Raw genomic sequence first — 20,403 nt, 5'->3', positions numbered from 1 at the left:
TGAGTTTGTGTCCCTACCAAATTTTTACAGTTTTTGCATGTGTTTCCTTTTGAGGCCATTATTTGTACCAGATCCAGTTCATTCATCATCAGTTGCAGATCTGAACTTTGATAAAGGATATGGTTTCCATCAATTTTAGTCATAATAAATTTCACCATGTGCAGTTTTAACTGCTGTCAGTTTTATTTTGTGTTAATTTTTTTCTTCCAATAATATTCATTATGGATTGGAGAAAAATCCATCAAAAAACTGCAAACAATACTGCAAAATATGGAAATGTGGAGAGGTCAGAGCTGGGGGCAGATGGAAGTTGTGAGTAAGTATGAGATGAGACAGGAGATGGGAAAGAGAGAGGGAGAGTACAAGGAATAATACCTCCATCAGATTGTTAAGCCACAAATGTCCACTTTCATTAAAGGAAATGCTTATTATTTGAGCTCTAATGCCTGGCATACTTCATTGAGGATAAAGTTTATGCCATATTTTCACTAAGTAAAAAATCACGTTAATCTGCTAATAAATTTCATAAATGCTGAATCACAATCTTCTTGAAAAATTTTATAATAGCTCCTTATCTTGAAAAGGGTCCCTCCTTTTTAAAAAAAATTTATTTATTTTTGAGAGACCGTGCAAGCAGGGGAGGGGCAGAGAGAGAGGGAGACACAAAATATGGAGCAGACTCTAGGCTCTGAGCTGTCAGCAAGGAGCTGACGTAGGGCTTGAAGTCGTGAGCTGTGAGATCATGACCAGAGCCGAAGTCGGATGTTTAACAAACTGAACCACCCAGGCACCCTCGTTCTATTTTTTTGTTTTGTTTTGCTTTGTTTTGTTTTAATTTAAAGTAATCTCTACACTCAACATAGGGCTCAAATGCACAACCCTGAGATCAAGAGTCACTCACCACTGACTGAGCCAGCCACCTACCTCTGAAACTTGTCTTCCAAACATGCTTTAAGCACATTTCAGAAGTAAGGACCTGGACTTGAAATGCAGGAGCCTTAGCTAAGGCTGGAGACAGAGCCTAAACGTCCTCATGTACCACCTGCCGTTCTTATACATTAAAATTCTCGTTTTCTGGGAGACTGCTATGAGAATGGACTTTTTTCGTGTATTTTTGACCACGGACTTCTTTGTGAAATGTCTATTCAATCATTTACCCACTTTTGTAATAAGTTAACTGTTTTTATTAATTTGCAGGTGCTCTTTATATTTTTATATGTTAATATTTTATCACATGTATTACAAATACCATTTCCCAAGCTGCGGGATGTCTCTTCACTCGCTTTCTGGTATCTATTAATGAGCAAAACTTCTTCGTTTTAACATACTCAAATTTAGCCGCTTTCATTTAAAGATTCTTCTTTAAAAAAATACTTTCATACTCTACATTCGTGAAACTCTTTCTACAGTATATTCTAAAACCTTTATTGCTTTGTCTTGCATAGTTACGGTAGTCTACTTAGAATCACTTTTGCATATATGTTATTTGGGAGAGGTCCAATGTCATTTTTTTTCCACTCAATTTTCCCAGATCCATTTCTTGGGAAGACAGTCTTTGCCTTGCTGGGTATCACTGGTTCATAGAGCCGTTTCCATCATATGCCATGTCTGTGTATATGTATCACTTTTATGTTCCTTCCTCTGTCATCTCAGTCCTATCTTCTGTCCCCATACTTTTGCCTGAAGTAAATCCTTTAGAATTTCTTCTGATGGTAAACAGTATCAGTTCTTGTTTGCCTACATGTCTTTATTTTACCCTCATTCTTGGAAGATATTTTTGCTGGATATGGAGTCCTAAGATGGCAATTATTTTATTTCAATTATTTTACTTATTTATTGCAATGTATTTTGGTTTCCACTGTCGCCATTGAAAAGAAAGCTGTCAATCTAATCACGGCCCCCTTGCAGGCAAGCTGTTCTTCTCCTCTCTGCCTGCTTTTAAGATCTCTGTAAAACAAACAAACGAACAAACAAAACCTCCCCCCCAAAAAAACTCCACCGAAAACAAGATCGGTCTCTGATATTCTATAGTTTCACTATATATCTAGTTATATTTTTGTTTTGTTGTTAGTTTTCTGTTTAGGATTCATGGGAATTCTTCAACTCAAAGTATATTTTATCAGAAATAAGCAAGGGCCTGAACCGACTTCACCTTAGGTCATGATCTCACGTTCGTGGGTTTGAGCCCCGTGTCGGGCTCTGTGCTGACAGCTCAGAGCCTGGAGCCTGTTTCCGATTCTGTGTCTCTCTCTCTCTCTCTCTCTGCCCCTGTCTGCTAGTGCTCTGTCTCTCTCTGTCTCAAAAATAAATAAAACACTAGAAATAAGCAAAGCGTCTCATCCTCTCTTCCCCCTCTTTTTTATTTTTTAGAATGGGAAAGAGTTGAGTATATTTGCTATGTGCAGGAGAAGAAATCAGAGAAGGAGAAGCTGAAGATATGGGAAAGAGACTACTAATTGACAGAGTGAAATCTCTGAGGAAGAGACAAAGCATGGCAGGCAGACAACAGTGCCTCCATTAAAGGAGGAAGTAAGGGTATGGATGCCCCAAGGAGTGAGCAGAAAGTTAATGGTGTTTTGTTTGAAGGATTCTACTTTGTCTGTAAAGACAGAGCATTCAGAATTTACTAATTGTGTTAGGTGCCAGAAACAGTGGTGTACAAGACACACAGATGCCTTGTCTTCATGGAGCTTACATCCCAAAGGGAAAAACAGAAAATATATAAGTAATGAATAAAAAACAAAGAAAACTCCCACTTATGTAAGTGCTATGAAGGATATTTACAGTACATGTAAACAAGAACAGAGAGGTTAAGGCTGGCATCTCTGGGCAGTGACACTGAAGCTGGCATCTAGAGAATGAGAGGTCGAGCATCCTGAAAGCAGTCTCCAGGGATCGGGAACAGCAGGTACAAAGGCCCGAGGTGGGAAAGGACTTTGCACATTCTAGGCTTTCAGAAGGCCAGAGTGGTTAGGCTATAGCACGTGAGAAGAAAGAACGGGCAAGGCAAGATTAAAGAAATACCTAGGGATAAAAATCACTGGAGACTTTGTATTTTTGTCCAAGTTAAATGAGTAATCACTAAACATTTTTTCTTTAAAAAGGCAGTGACTTGATAGGACTGTCCTTCTCAGACTGGACCATTTCCTCTTGCTCCCATTCTGTTCTGTTCCAGGTAAGACTAGTCATTAACCTAGTGTGTAGGCTTCTCTCCATATGTGATATACATATATACGTAATATAGAGTTTGCATATATTATACACATATGCATCTCTATAATACATTTATAAGATATTTTGCCATTGTTTTCAAAAAACGGTATCATTATTTTCATGTGGTCTTTTATGTATACCCTTTGCTGCATCATGATTTTCTTATTCAATAAATACCTCATGGAAACTTTCTTATGCTATAGAGCTATTCTTTTTTCTTTTTATTCTTTTTACTTATTAATTTTTTTAAATATTTATTTTTGAGAGAGAGAGAAACAGTGTGAGTGGGGGAGGGAGGGAGGGAAGGAGAGAGAGAGAGAGAAGGAGACACAGAATCTGAAGCAGGGACTAGGCTCCACGCTGTCAGCAGAGACCTAGAGGCAAAGCTCCAATCTGTGAACCTCAACATCATGACCTAGGCCAAAGTCAGATGCCCTGCATATTTTTTTCTTTTTGACAGCTCTAATATATTAAACATTCCCCTCTGTTGTGATGACTGTTTCCTATCTTTGCTGGGATAGATAACACTAAAACAATCTTTCAGGGGCACCCGCACAGATTCATGCAGATATTTTTATAGGACATCTTAGAAGTGGAATTGCTTGATCAAATGATGTGTGTACTTTTTCCTTGAAGATGTTTTCAGATTCTTTTTGAAAGTTCTTATTAGTTAACATTTCTACCAGCAGTATTTGAGAGTACATTTTCCCCATATTCCTATTGTTTTCCTTTTTTACTGGCTGATGAGCTTAAATATATATATCTATATATATTCATTTATATTTATTTTATATATATTCATTTATGTTTATTTTTATGTCTGTCTACATGTATATGTATTTTTATTTTAAAAAAATATTTATTATTTATTTTTCAGAGAGAAAGAGAGAGAGAGCACAAGCCAGGGAGGGACAGAGAGAGAGAGGGAGGCACAGAATCCAAAGCAGGGTCCAGTCTCCAAGCCATCATCTCACAGCCCAGCACAGGGCTGGAACCCATGAATTGTGAGATTTTGACCTCAGCTGAAGTCAGATGCTCAACTGACAGAGCCACGCTGGTACTCCTACATATGTATTTTTAAATCACAGATACATACATATGTGTGTATGTATATATGTGTGTGTGTGTCTTCAAATCATAGATACACGTATATATGTGTGTGTGCATATATAAAATTTTGTACTTTGTAATGAAGCGAGCATCTTTTTACCCACCTGCTTACTATTTGGACTTTCCCTTCTATGAATTATTTGTGTCTTTGCCCATTTTACTAACATACTACTTGTTCCCTTCTTGTCTTTTTGAGAGATATCATTATATGGTAAGAATATCAACTGCCTGATCTCTCCCTTGTACATATTTTTTCAGGTTTTTTAAAATGACTTTATAATCTTTTAAACAGGAAAGTATTATTTTGTATATAGTCAAATATATTTGTTGTTTAAGCTTCTAGATTTAGTTTTGTTAAGCAGTTCTCCTTCAGTCCCCCAGTGGTACATGGAGTACTGTCACGTTAGCAGAATCTGTCCCATGCCGGAGGCTGGGGATGAGCAGAGCCCTTCACTCAGAACGGACCCCACTTCATGCCTCAGCAGGGGCTGGTGGCTGGCTGCACAGTCAAGCCACATGGAAGAGAACACTTTTCCTCCTGCCGTGCAGAACTGCCATAACCCAGAGAATTTAACAACTATTTATGAGCCTCAGTGAGCTGACAAGGAAAAAGAATTCATCTAGGGGCCCAGAAGCCAGAAGGCCAATATGGTATTGATCAGAGCAAACAACCATGCTCAGCAAACAGAGCTAAAGTAGGAGGCAAAAACCAATGTGAAGAAAAGTTACAATGAGAGAGCCCAAGAAGATTAGCATGCATGACATAAAAGACTTTTAGAAGCTAAAAGATGATTTCCCAAATAAGTAGTTGAGTAGATTAATTAAATGAGAGAGAAGTCAGTCGTAGGATGAAAATTAATGTCTGAAGACACATGGAAGTATCTTTGAAAGCAAAGAGCAAAAAATACCTCTGGGTAAAGCTAAGAGAGTTGGAAAATTGACTCAGAAAATCTAATTTATAGGTTACAAAAGGAGAGAAAGGAATAGAAAGAACAAACAGACAAACAAAAACCCAAGTACAGTGAAATCCCACAGCAATGTGATAGTAGGGTCCAAAAGGCCAATTGTAGAGGTGAGCATTATCAAGAGATCAAGTGTGTCCAGGGGCAGCCTCTGTCACTTGCCAGCCTGGAGTCCCCTAGATATCCAGCTGTGTAACCCAAGTCATCAGGTGCAGCTGTGGTTGGACATTACCAGCTGACAACACTTTACTCCAGCCTGTATTTCAGTGGGAACAATTCCAGGTGCCGTGGCTGGCTGGGCTATCCAGGTTGATAGTAGCAGTTCCTGGAATCATCCAGTTAGTTGGTGCCCATTTCATCCATCAGTCTGATCTGGGGAGATTGGACCAGGAGAAAATTCAGCCCATACTTGAGGTGGGGGTGCCTACAGCTTCTCTGCCCGACTATACTGTCATTACCTGTGTGTCTCTTCTACTCTCTGCCACACGGAGCACAGCGTTTGGGGCCACTCCTGTTTGAGATGGGAGCTGGGCAGGGACACATATCTAGCAGTGACAGGGATTTGCATGTCATGGTACATTATGGTGTGTGCATGCAACAGTACACATCATACTTGTTGGGGCCCATCCCACCAGCAGTGCTGTGTGGCCTATTGGGACCCTGCTTCCCCTACTTGAAAATGTGTGCGTTTGACTGTTTGACCTAAGTGGATCAGAGACTGGGGTTAGTTCTCCTATTATTCATACCTCTTGGTGATTGTGGTTTCAGTAACTGGGCAGATTTTCTGATTGAAACTTCCTCCCTAGTTAGAGGCACCTTACTCACAGACTATTGTTTGAACTTTTAAAAATAGCCTTGTCATAAGCTTCAGTTAATATTACACTATATACGCAAAATAAGACCCCTGCTGATGTATTTTTAGTGACAAATTATGTTTTTTGATCTTCTGTATTGTACTTCATTCCTGTCTTTAACTTTCTGTTCTCTCTTCCGTGAAAACAATGATCTTTCTGAAACATGCGATTCCTAAGCAGTTACAATGTAATCATTAAAAGAAAGATGTAATCACTTGTGGCATATAAGACACCAAGTTTCACAGTAAAGTGTGGGCTCTTCCACCATTCATGTTGTCTGTGTTCTTTCTTGTAGATATTTCGCCGACACCAACCCCCTACTCAGGGACCCTTAGACTCTGGTGCGTGGGCTGGTCCCCCGCACATACTGTAATAAAAGAAGTTTGCCTTCACTAAAAAATAACCTGCTGATTGGAGCCACATAACAAGTTCCAAGCAGGATCAGAGAGAAATGCCACTGGCATAAGTACAAATATGTAAAATTCCTGAGCCAGGATTGGAATAAAAATTGACAAGCTTCTAGCCAAAAGTAATAAATAATCAACAACAGAAAAATAATCAGACTGGCATTTGAAGCATAGGACGTTAGAAGATGGTGAAATAATATTAACATTATATAGAGTAAAGAGGACTAAAACTCAGGCAACTTATTCCTGCCCAAGACAGCATTTTCTTTCAGGATAAAAGAAAACTACCTGAAAACAAGCAAAATTCAGAAGATGGATCACCTAACTGCACTGAGCTCCTCTCAAAAATATTTGAGAAAGGTCCTTAGCCCAAGTGAATGAACAAGAAGAAACTAACGTAGAGGATGATGAGGAGAGAAAACTGTCGTTAGCCCCACATGCTGCCAATTGGATGAAATGTGGGTTAAAAAAAGTCTGGGGACACCTGAGTGGCTCAGTCGGTTAAGCATCTGACTGGCTCAGGTCATGATCTCACAGTTTGTGGGTTCAAGCCTTGCATCAAGCTCTGTGCTGACAGCTCAGAGCCTGGAGCCTGCATCGGATTCTGTGTCTCCCTCTTTCTCTGTCCCTCCCCTGCTCACACTCTGTCTCTCTCTTTCAAAAATAATTGAACATTAAAAAAACTTTTTAAAAAGGAGTCTGACTTATGTTTCACAAAATATGGTGGGCTAGATATCCTGAGACCTTATTATAAAATGCTTGAAAATATTAGATAAAATATTAAAATCCCCTTTTCAGTGTAATCTAAGCTGCAACAAAGAACAGATTTTTTCAATGGCTGGAATGAAGAGAGTTTACAGGTTGGAATTCAGTGGACTCTGATGCCACTGGCTGCTCTCTGGGGGCATCTGCCAGACCCCAGTGGCCTAGACCTTCTCCTTTATCCACAGCATGCAGTGGAGGCAGGAGACCAAGCCCAGCCTGTGCAGCATGGGGAATGTGACCAGAGACCCCTCATGAAGCCCTGGAAAATTAACATGGGGAGCTCTCCTGGGCATGACATAAAATGAAAAAAGAGGTAAACTAGAAAAATTCCACCTTGCGAAGGCAGAGACAGAGAAAATTTCGGTCTCAGTCAGCCTTGGGTGAAGCAGAAATAAAAAGCTCCTTTGAGAAAGTGTCACTGTAGGCTGACCAGCATGCCGTTTTCAGATGCAAATTTACGCTATTGGCAGAACTGAAAAAACAGCAAAGTAAGAACATCAGATGGATTTGCATCCCCTGACTTTCTGACGAAAACAAACAGAAATGCTTTCAGGAGAAATGGTTCAAAGAATTCCCCAAATTAAGTTCTAGTAGAGGCAAAGTCAGTAAAAATACAAGGAAACAGGGTTCTAGGAGCCAAATCAGCAGAAGCAATTAAAAAAATGGAATCAGACATCATAGAATGAAAATATTGAAATTGCTGGAAAATTAACAGGGGGAGCTCTCCTGGGCATGACATAAAATGAAAGGGCAAGTTACAGAATGTCTATAGTTTGAGATTCTCTATAGAGGTTCATCATTTTCATTTTATTTTTATTTTTTTAATATTTACTTATTTTTGAAAGAGAGAGAGAAAGAGCATAAGCAGGGGAGAGGCAGAGAGAGAGGGAGACACAGAATCCTAAGCAGGCTTCAAGTTCTGAGCTCCGAGCTGTCAGACCAGAGCCTGAGGAGAGGCTCAAACTCACGAACCCTGAGATTATGACCTGAGCTGAAGTTGGATGCTTAACTGACTGAGCCACCCAGGCGCCCCTCTACAGAGGTTAAAAGGGAAAAATAAACTGTATAGAAACATGTTAATACATGTTTAACATACGGAATAATTAGACACAAAATAAAAAATACCAGCCATATAAACAGAAGCTATCAAACAATTAAGAAAACTCCAGGTCTAACTAGTTTTGCAAAAATGTATAGGATCATATAATTTCCAGTCTTATGCAAACCCTTCCCAGTAAAAAGGACTGTCACCAGTCTTGTCCTGAGAGCTGCTACAAGTCTGGTATTGAAAACTAGACAAGGACAAAGTGAGAAGGAGAGTTACCTTCCCATTGCCCTTCTCCACACAGATGCAATAATCCTTAGTAAAATATTAGCAAACCAAACCCAGCGAGGTATGAAAAAATAATCCATCATGACTAGGAAGAGTTTATTCTAGAAATGCAAGGGTAATTTTGCATTATAAAACCTATTAATGCTCTTCATATTAACAGAATCAAGAAAAAAATGATTATGCCAATAGATGAATTAGTAACTGGTAAACACAGTGTTCCTTCATAGCACTTGCTATGCTTTTGTTAAAATTAATAGATGCAGGAAAAGCAGCCAATAAAATATCATTAAAAAACATGATTAAAAACAAAACTTGAGGGGCGCCTGGGTGGCTCAGTCGGTTAAGCATCCGTCTTCAGCTCAGGTCATGATCCCACAGCTCATGAGTTCGAGCCCCACGTCAGCTCTCTGCTGACAGCTCAAAGCCTGGAGCCTGCTTCAGATTCTGGGTATCCCTCTCCTGCTCATGGTCTGTCTGTCTCTCTTTCTCAAAAATAAATAAACATTAAAAAAAATTTTTTTAAACCTGAACAACTCGGACTGAAGGAAATTTCCATACCATTATATAGGATATCTATCAAAAATTTATTTTCCATTTGACATTTAGTAAAATAAATGACACATTCACCCTAACATCTAGGAATTTCACTTTCAGGTTTATACCTAAGTATATGTACCGGAAGTATAAATAAGGTTGGTCACAGCAGCATTGTTCTTATCACAAAAAGCTGGAAATCATTCAAACATCCATGCAGAGAACACATAAATTTTGGTAAGGTCACATGACAGAATATTACTCAGCAGCAAAAAATAAACATATCACATGCTGTAATATGGACAGCTATCACCGAGGTTACATAAAATAAAAAGAGCAGCTGTTATGGTCTGAACTGAGTTGTGTTTCTTCCAAATTTCTATGAAGTTCTAAGCCCCAGTACCTCAGACTATAACTATATTTGGAGACAGGTATTTTAAAGAAGTAATTAAAGTAAAATGAGGTCATATGGGTAGATAATAATTCAATATGACTGGGTGTCTTTGTAAGAAGAGGCAATTAGGACACAGACAATGCACAGAGCAAGAGGTGACCATGTGAAGACACAACAAGAAGACAGCCATCTGCAAGCCAAGGAGAGACCCTCAGAAGACACAAACCACCTTGACTGTGGACTTGAAGTTCTCCAGAATTGCTAGAAAATAAATTATAAGCCATTCAGCCTGTGATATTTGCTTCAGCAGGCCTAGCGAATTAATATAGAATATTATAGAGTACCTACAGTTAGGTATTCCTTATCAAGTTAAAAAAAAGAAAATTAACCTCGTTTAAGGATTCATACACATCTGATATGACTACAAAGAAGAGTGAGGGAATGACAGAAGAATTGTGCCCACCCCTTCCACTCCTCCCTGGCATGTTGGTGTCCAGGGAACCTTGAATACATGGAATTCTGTGTGCTGAGCTCTTTCAGAAAGCATGTCTTTCAAGCCCTTCTCTGGGGACTCTCCAATGCTGGTCTCCAGGCTTGCAACCAACCCACCAAGGAGAAAGCCCAGCACTGATCCTCCTCCTCAGGTCCCACAGAGTCTGTAGACTCAGACACACCCAGAATTCAGCAACCCCCACCACTGGCCTGCCCAGAGAAGGCAGGTGTGTTGGTGCTGGGACGGAAGCACCAGCAGGCTCTGTGCACGTGGCCACTTGCCCAGGATCTTTAGCCTTCTGTGTGTTTTATAAGAGTTCACTGTGACGGCTGATCAGTCATGTGCCTGTCCAACAAGTGCACATGAATGCCCACTGCTTCCTGGGCATTATACTCCAAGCAGGGGAGAGAGGGTGAACCAAAACAGGAACACCCCTGTCCTCATGGGGCTCAGGCAGAGTCCAGGGCCGGCAAATAGACCAAACTGGATAACCACACATGGAGTTGGAACATGGCCACCGTGTCAAACGCTACACAGGGAGAGGGGCCCAGCGCAATGAGGAAATCCTATGGAGTCAGGGAGGTCAGGAGACACTTCCCTGAAGGACAGTTCTGGAGCAGGGATTTACAGGGATGAATTGGGGCCTTAATTAGAGAAGAGGGGGGTAGGGGGAAAGGAAGGGCTCCCAGACAGAATGAATGACTTATGCAAGTGCTCTGGGTAGGAGTGGATATGGAACAGACAAAAGCCCCATAGAGTTTCATGTGTCTGGAGCCCAGAGTAAGAGCAAGGGTGGTGTGGGCACAGGGAGACTACAGAGTGAGCTGGGGCTTGAGACACGCAAGGCCCTGGTAAGGAGGTTTGCATTTGTGCTAAAACCAGGGCACAGTCACTGAAAAGTAGGAAGAAATGGGCAAGAAGACAGAGTAGGTAAGAAGTGATCATTTTGAAGAGGCCATTCTGCCTTGCAGTGTGGACAAAACATTTGTGGAGGGTGGGGGTAAGGGGGACACAGTGGACAGATTGAGAGGCTGCTGCCTTGCAGGGGTCCCGGTGAATGATCCTGATAGCTTGGGCTAGGGTAGCAATGGTGGAGGTGGAGAGAAATGAAGAAATTCAAAATTAAGGCACAAAATGACCAGATTTGTCACAAACTGAATAAAATCATTTGTAACATGTGTTTTGCAAACTTATAAAGAATGGAAGAAAATAAAGTATCAGGTATAGAGATGCTGGGCAGATTAAAAGGGAAAGAAAGCAGGAGAGGTAATATAATCAGACCATGAGGAATTTAGGGCTAAGTGTGCTAACGGGGATATGCGGAACATGAGAAATGAGCGAGTCAGAATTTAAGAAAATTTCTTGTGATTGCGTACAACTATCTATTGACAAACATTAAAGCAAGTACACATTAACAGAGACCAACACTTGGGCAGTTCAATCAAGGTTCCTGAAGGAAAAGGAAGAAGGCACAGCCAGGATGCGGAGCAGCAGCAATAGAATCCTCCCACATGGCTGCAAGCTTCCTGTCCCTCCGCACCTTTTCCAACAGGTGTTCTGCTGCAGATGGTGGCATCCGAGTGGGAAGGCAGCTGTTTGGAAGCATTAACTCTCAGGATCAGTCTTACACACAAGCCTGGAGCCCGATGGGCTTATGGCAGCTCCTGCCTGTAGGGTAGAAACCATCAGACTCGGGCCAGGACACTTCATTCATCTTGGGACTTAACACTCCCCAAGGGTAACTGGTAGAGTACAGTACCCAGCAGAATTAGGCCTGAATGAGCTTCTTATCCCTCATTCTGTCACCTCCCTGGGCTGTCACAGCTTGGCCTAAACACATTCCCAAGCAACTTTAGGATAAGTTTAGTAGAGTCACATCTTTTACTAAGGTACCGAAAATAAGAAAGATATTGTTTGGAGTGTCATTGTAACTACTGTATTGTAAATGATGGAAAATAATTGCACATGTTAAAAAAAATATGAAACTTTATTAAAAAAAAACAGTAACTTGGGGAAAAAATAAATAAATAAAATTGTCCTGATTATAGCAATAAACATCTAGAAATGGAAATTATGAGATACTTTTAGAAAAGTAACAAAAAAAGTAAGACTTAAAAATTCAACAGAAAAGACCCAGGAATTGCATGGTTATAATAACTATAAAATCTTGAAGGATACAAACTAAGATCTGAATAAAGGGAAAAACATACTGTTTTCTTGGATAAGAAAATGAATGTATAAAAACTAATAATTTATAAATTTCAAAATAATGTATAAATTGAATATTCTGATCAGAATTCCAGTGGTTTTTAGTGGGTTCTTGTTTTGTTTTGCTTTACTTTGTTTTGAGAGAGAGAGAGGGAGAGCTCAAGCTGGGGAGAGAGGCAGAAAGAGAGGGAGAGAGAAAATCCCAAGCAGGCCCCACACTCAGAGCAGAGTGTGATCATGATCTGAGCTGAAATCAAGTCCAATGCTCAACCAACTGAGTGACCCAGCACCCCGGGTGGGTTTTTTGTTTCATTTTGCTTTGTTTATTTTGTTTAGTTTTTAGGGAAATGAGCTGGAAATTAAAGAAAAGATGTCAGTGTTTGAATGGAAGGACAAATGCTCAAGAATCCTTATGAGAAATAGGAATAACAAAAGTTTTGGGGGGATTTGCCTCACTAGTTATTAGGACATACTGTAAAATACAGCAAGATACATTAGAATGTAAAGTCACTGCAATCAAATCAACATACAAACAGATCAATGGAACATAATAATTTGAAAAATCAGTGGAGGGGCGCCCGAGTGGCTCAGTCAGTTAAGCAACCTATTTCAGCTCAGGTCAGGATCTCGTGGTTTCTGCATTCAGCTCAGCATGGGGCCCTCTGCTGTCAGCGTGGAGTCCGCTTCAGATCCTCTGTCTCCCTCTCTCTGAGCCTCCCCGACTCTGCTTGTGTGCACGTGCTTGCTCTCTCTCTATCTCCCTCTCTCTCAAAAACGAAACAAAACTAAATGAAACAAAACAGTGCAGCACAATAAAGATTCCAGAAAGAGATGTGAACATATTTGAAAAATTAATATTTAGCAAAGAAGGTGTATCCATTAATGGGGAAGACGGTGAGTTATTTAATAACTGGCATTGGCACAACTAATTATTAATCCTGAAGAAACTTATTAAAAATACAAAAATCTTTTAAAAATCCAAAAATAAATTATGGGTGGTTGAAAGATTTAAATGCTTATTTTTAAAGCAATGATAGCTTGGGCTAGGGTAATAAAGGTGGAGGTGGAGAGAAATGAACGAATTCAAAATTAACTTAGGGCACAAAATTGATATGGTTTGGTTATAAACTGAATAAAATCATCACTAATAGTTGTGAAATGTTGCTGTTTCATGTGATAGGCAGCATTCTAAACACTTTACATGTATTAGCTCACTTTGTGCTTAACGGCAACTCTATGAGGGAGGTTACAAGACCAATTTCACAGTGCAAATACAGAGACATGGAGAGCTAAAGTCATTTGTCCAGGCTGGGAGGTAGTGTCCTCATTTTCCGTTGGATTGGACAGAGGGCAAGTGGAGAGGAAGTGGAAGAGAAGGGTGTCATGGGAGACTCCTGGATTCTGGCTTGTGCAACTGGGTGGAATATGGGACCATTCATTGGGCTTAGGAGCCTCAGAAGAGGGCCAGATTTGGGGAAGGAATTTAATTTTAACTTTAATTTTGAACATGACAAATTTAAGATACTTTTAGTCATCTAAGATGTCAAGGTACGAGCTGAATATACAGGTCTGGACTCAAAGGAGATTTCCAGACTTTGGATATAAATATGTTAGTTGTTGGCATAGTTGAAACACAGGCACTAGTGAGGTCAGGGAAATATAGAAGAAGAGGAGATGAGAGTTTAGGATAGAGCTTTGAAGGTCTTTAATATTTAATGGCCATCAAAAAGGATAAACCTGAAATGCAGACAAGGAAGGAGTAGCCCAAACAGTTAAAGGAAAACCAAGAGATTGATGTGTCTTAGAAATCAAGGGGGAAAGAATTTAAAAAGGAGGAAGTAGCTAATAGTGTTGAAGGCTGCTAAGAGGTGAATTAGGATGAAGATAAATAAATGGAGAAGTCTGGATGCGTGGGAAGTAGAGGGAAGGGTAGTGGGCAGCAGAGGGCTAACAAAGAGACCCATTAGGAGATTGTGTATATAGCCTAGGTATTTTGATGAGGCAGTGACTGTGTCAATGGAGAGGATGGATTTACAAGAGATGCAGTCTGAGGTAGTACAGGCAAGACTTACTAATGGATTGGAAGCAAGGATGTTTCCAGGTTGCAAGCTAGTGCACCTGGGTGAATGATGTTGATATTTACTATAATGGGAAAAGACATGAGGAGGGATAGATTCGATTCAATTAATGTTTAGGCTATGCCAACTTTGAGATGTCTATTCAATGGATATATGAGGTAAGTAGTTAGGGGTACAGAAAAAGTATTTGACCATCAAAATACCATTTTTCAATGTTTATTTATTGAAAGAGCATGAGTGGGGGAAGGTTAGAGAGAGAGGGAGAAACAGAATATAAAGTAGGCTCTGGGCTCTGAGCTTCAGCACAGAGCTCAATGTGGGGCTCATACCCAAGACCCATGAGATCATGACCTGAGTTGAAGTTGGATACCTAACCGACTGAGCCACCCAAATGCACCCCCCCCACTTATTTTACTTTTATTTTAAGTTTATTTATTTTGAAAGAGAATGGGGGAGAGTGGAGAGAGAGGGAGAGAGTGAGAACCTCAAGCAGACTCAGTGCTATCAGCACAAAGCCCAATGCGGGGCTCAAACTGGAGAACTGTGAGATCATGACCTGAGCTGAAATCAAGCGTTAGATGCTTAACCAACTGAGCCACTCAGGTTCCCTGCAAAATACCATTTAAAACCCTAGGCTGGAAATGTATCAGCCCAAGAGAGAACAAACATGGCCAGTTACCAAAAATGATGGGAGTAGGGGTTCAAAGAGTCCTGATAGTTTGTCAAAAAGGCAGGAGACTCAATTGATGAGGACCCTATGAGAGACTTCATAGCTTCAACAACGCAAAGATATCCCTTGGGTTGCACCTGTACACAGAGCTGTGTGATTTTCTCCCACTGGACTCACTGGTCTGAATACGGGAGCTAAGTTGGAGATCTTAAGTCTTTTAGACTCCAACATTTTCCCTGGATCTTACATTTGTTTCTGTTACTTCCCACACCCCAAAATGCAGGCTTGGATCCTGAAGAGAACTAACTGACCAGGAAGAACATCTACCTGACCTACAGCATTGCTGGAGGCTCATATCTTCCTTCGGCATTGATCCACAGGCATGAGTCAAGCCTGTGCCCATTGGCTGCCTATTTGGTGGGCATTTAGTGCCCATTTTAATACCTACCACCTCAGTTGATTTCCCTAACCCTACCGCCCAACCCTGCTTTTCCTACTTCTCCACATTGCAGGGTCCTAACTCATGAATTAATGATTCATAGTCAGGCCTGCCTAAGTTGTGACTTTCAATACTTCTCATGTTGACTGTGGCAAAAGTCTGCATAATTGGTTTTCTTGCTGCTAGTTCCTTCCCTCTCCAATTTGTCTTTTGGTTGCTGGATTCATCTTTTTGAAACAAAGCTCTAATCCAGCATCTCAGCCCAAACACCTCTAATAGCTCTCTATTTATAGAACAGTGATTTTCAGACTCCACACAGCAGTGCTTAGGGGTTTGCAGAGATGGGAGCAGGTATGTGTGCTGGGATGTCTGCCCCCACCTTATCCTGCCTGACTGGCTCTGTGTCTACACCTGTTTGACATACCAGCCTCTGGTGTATCATTATAAGCTTTGTGTTTTCTAGAGAATACAGCAACCAGAAAGCAAGGCCCTTCAAAATCTAAGCATAATTACATTTTAGGCCATCTTTTACCCCACTCTCTTTTCTGTATTCCCTTGCTCTGGCTAAAAGGAGTTATTTTTCCATTATTATTATTATTATTATTATTATTATTATTATTATTTTGCATTCTAGTTGTAATGAAAATTAATTCCTTTGACTTATGACATTAGGTTCTGGAATCAGATAACCATGTGCTGAAATATTTGGATTTATCATGTACTGGCTGTGTGAAACTGCCTCTTTTCTTTCTGATCCATGAAAGGGAAGCAAAATTAGTGCTTCCCTCAATAGGTCTGTTTAAAGGGTAAAGTTAGACACTATATATAAAGTGATTAGCACAGTGCCCAGTTTGTAGTAAACAAAAATTACTGCAATAGATATTATTATGCCAAGAATTATCTTCATTTATTTGAATTAATCCCAAGTATGTCAATAAAATAAAAAGTAATCATAATTTGGCTGAAAAGTAAATTCCAGTGAAAGACTGCTATAGATTTGAATCTAAAGTTAGGTCATGTCATCTATGTTACCCAGTCAAGTTCAATTTTTTTTTTCATGGCAAGAAGCACTGAAAATATTGAATCCTATAATGAGATTAATGAGCAAACTTAAAAAAAAGCTATTATTAATAACTTTATCCATTTGCTCATGTTTTGCCTTTCACTTAAACCTCTCTTCGATCCCCCAAATGTCTAAATTCTACTCATTCTTTAAGTGTCTAATGGTCCCTTCTTGATTAACTGCTCCTTGATTTCCCTCATTGGAATCATCTCTCTTTCTTCTACAGTCCAAGGATGCTTGATCTGGCTCACCTGTTTTATGGTGGTATTTCTTTATAACGTGCAGGAAGGCACGTCTCCAACTTGAGATCCCAATAGATTCACATCTCCTTCAAAACTGTTAAGCAACTATTATGGGCTAAACACAATTCTAAGTGCTGGTGGAACAGCAGAAAACAAAACAAAGCCCCTGTCTTTGTAAAAAATTTTTTTTATTTATCTATTTATCTATTTTTTAATTTATCTATTAGAGAGAGATAGAGCATGAACCGGGGCAGGGCAGAAAGAGAAAGAGACAGAATCTGAAGCAGGCGCCAGGCTCTGAGCTAGCGGTCAACACAGAGCCCAATGCGGGGCTCGAACCCATGAACTGTGAAATCATGACCTGAGCCAAAGTCAAATGCTCAACCGACTGAGCCACCCAGAAGCCCCAACCTCTGTCTTTGTAGAACTCACATGGTAAGAGGTGACAAACTGTATATATGTAAAGTCAAATAATAATCAGTTCTACGGATGAAAGCAAAGGAGGATGTAAAGAGGAGGAGCACTGGTAGAAGAGAGTACTCAAAGGCCATGACGGAAGACCTCATGGAGAAGAGTGTTTGGGGCATAGAGATCATCAGCTTGTGTGAAAGTCCTAAGGTGAGAGCATGTTTGAGGAACATGAGAGTCCGGCTTGCCTGATGGCGGTGAGCAGGGTACGGTTGACAAGAAATAAGGTCACAGAAAACAGATGTAAGAGAGATCCTGGAAGCCAGTAAACAAATTCTGCCTTTCACTCTTTTATTTATCCAATGCATTGAGCATATATTAGCAAAAAGCCTATTATCTCCCTTTTGAGGCCTCTCTTTCATTCCATACTGTTCAACAACTGAGGACCTATATTTGAAGAGGTTAGTCCTACTTGCCGAGAGAAAGAGGTCACTTTGCTCAGTCCATTACCATTGTTGCTTTGGTTGTTCCCACATGGGGTCCTTATGGGACACTTGTCCTAAGCAGCCTAATGGATGCATTCCCCACTGTTGTGGCTGTGTTTGACTCATCCAAATCCCTGTCCAGGCCTTAAGTTTGAGCTAAGAGATCACAGGTCTCATATGTCACAAACACGTGCTCAGCTCAACCATTTTGCCAAGGGGCTAGGCTTGGAGTAGCCGCCTTCTATGACTACACACTGACCCCTAGTCATTGGTATAAACTCAACAGAACTTGCATGAGAGGAGTGGCACCATACATATTAATGAGTCAAATGAAACTATGTAGGTTCAACACAAATGCACAAAGCTATGGATATTGAGATACATCTCAGTGTGACTTCTCTCAACACAGAGGAAGAGGCTGGCATGCTATTAGATTCCACTTCATCAGGCATCTCAGACTTATTTCTCCTCTCTGAGAGAGGCTGATAGGAAGAATCTGTCTGATTTACCTGAATAAATGCCACAGCACCCAGCTCAGTAAATGGCACTTAGAAAACATTTGTGGAATGAAATCTGATACATTTAAAATGATCAAATCAATCTTTCATTTGTTGTGAAGTGTTTTAAAATGGATGGCCAGTGAGAAAAGGATTTTCCCACTCCCCTCCAGGCAGCTGGTATTTGCGGACTAATGTATACATGGTGTTTTCAAATTAGCATTTTTGTTAGCTGGTCAAGATACAACCTTACAAGTGGGCTAGAGGCGAGGAAAGAAGGGCCCAAAAGGAGGCATTACATTTTTATTTTGTGACACTGAAGAGAGGAGACAGAGCCTAGGAGGGCAAGAAAGCCCACTACCCAAAAATGGCTCCTTCCCAGATCCTGAACACAAACACCAGGGCGGGGGTGAGATAGGGATCAGGAAAGCCATCGACATTTTCTGGGACCTTAGCTGAGCCATTTATTTCACATCCCAAATTCAATTGGCTGGCCAGTTTCTACTACTGCTCCCATTTCACTTTGCTCCAGAGAGTCAGGCAAACTAGCCTCTGAGGACCCAAAATGGGACAGACCACAGAGAAAACACTTCCACGGAGCCCTTGGAACTGTCGTCATTCCTTTTGAGAGCCCTGAAAACCTGGATTTATGTACTGTGTGATTTCCCCTTTAAGCTGTCCCCTGGCACTCCATTAATTAGCAAGTCTCTTATTTAAACCCACTCTCTTTTCCTCCTGCTTGTGATCCTGCAGTGAAGTCATAATGCTGAATTGGGTGCCTCCTAGCAGTTTCCATGACAACCAGCTATAATCACCCAGGTAAAAGTTTGTGCCTTCACTAAAGGCTCCTGGAAGAGAGAAGCAGGATGATGAGAGACAAGCTCTTATTGAAATACAAATACCTTCAACAATAGCTCCACAAATCACTCTGTGAAATAAATTGATTTGCATCGCAGCTTTTTCAGTTGGGTCTGACACAGTTGCCTCGCCTACCCTCTCTGTGGTTCAGAAATCATTTAAAGGAGTATTTTCTATTTATCCCTCCATATTAAATCTTACTTTTGGTTGTCTGCTTCTGGTAAAGAAATCAGGATTATGATATGCTAATCTTGACATTCTACTTAATTTAAAATTAATCTCCTTTCATAACTTATAATATCTTTTCACTATAAACCCTTCTTCAAGTAAACCACACCCACTGAGCACTGAACACACATACACAGGCAGCTTAAAGAATGGCCCAGAGAGGCATTCATGAAACTCCTGCTTCTTTCTTTGATCACAGTGAAGGGCAGTATTCAAACAGAGGTCACACCAAGGCCCATGCATGTAGCTCTACTCTAACTTCTAAATTAGGGCTGGCCCAGAATCCGATGATGGTCCTTGTCACCCCAGACCACTGCAAGGAAGCTTCCCTCTTGCCAGTCTCTGAAGTGCTGCTGAAGTCACAGAGCCCATGCCACAGACTGTAACACAGATGAGCGACTAAGTGCACGACACCTCTGTACCATCTTCCTCACTCTCGGCAGCCATGCCAACTAAAGTGGGGCTTTCTGGGAAGTGGGTTGCTGGTGGGAAAAACAAACCAACACTACCCAGTCACAAGCAGATTGCTGCCTGCCTCAGCTGAGTCGCTGTGTGAGAAGCTGTCTTTGGACTGGTATTTAGGATGTAGTTTCAGGGGTATAATCCTCAGTCATCAGCACCAACCTGCCCATGGAAATCCCAGGTGGTAATGCACAGTGCGCCATACTCACTACCTTCTTTATCATCCTCATCTTCGCTCCGCTCTTCTCTTGACACTATTTGTGAACAGCTATATAAGAGTGACAAGGAGACAGTTGTAGGGATAGGATGATCACTGTGTCACAGGAATAAACATAACAGTCACCTAAGCAGGAGTACATCATATATGGTTCATGTTACCTCTGGTCACCACTGACACATTGGGAATCATTACTAGATGTTAAGGATCAGAGTTTCGGGATACAGTGTAAGTGTCTTCTACTTAGTCTTGTTAGAAGTGCTTGCTGACTCCTGAAACAATATGATGCATTGCCTGTGTATATGCAAATTTACAGCTGACTTATCCATTAAGCACAGTGCATGGTGCTCTTAGGGATTTGTGGAAATGGTTTAATTTCTTTTCAAGTCAAAAGAAAAAATTAAATATAATCTGGCTGAGATTATATTCATTTTTAAACCCACAGAATCAAGAATATCATTAAAAATTAAGAAAAAAATTTTT

At 40.6% G+C, this 20,403-nt stretch overlaps 1 long non-coding RNA gene across 2 annotated transcripts; it reads right to left on the bottom strand.

Annotated features, from left to right (window-relative positions):
- Positions 1 to 11,413: 11,413 nt before the first annotated feature.
- LOC115271643 lies at positions 11,414 to 19,920 on the bottom strand. Of its 2 annotated transcripts, none has more exons than XR_003900038.1 (2): positions 19,866 to 19,920; positions 11,414 to 11,733 (listed from the first exon to the last, which is right to left on the bottom strand). It is a non-coding gene; the product is annotated as an uncharacterized LOC115271643 (long non-coding RNA). The 2 variants fall into 2 exon arrangements; XR_003900034.1 differs by lacking the exon at positions 19,866 to 19,920 and adding an exon at positions 17,684 to 17,787.
- Positions 19,921 to 20,403: the final 483 nt, after the last annotated feature.

This window comes from Suricata suricatta, chromosome 2 (assembly GCF_006229205.1).
Source record: "Suricata suricatta isolate VVHF042 chromosome 2, meerkat_22Aug2017_6uvM2_HiC, whole genome shotgun sequence".
NCBI lineage: Eukaryota > Metazoa > Chordata > Mammalia > Carnivora > Herpestidae > Suricata > Suricata suricatta.
The sequence above is the reverse complement of the archived record's forward strand: the minus strand, read 5'-3'. Positions and strand labels throughout refer to the sequence as shown.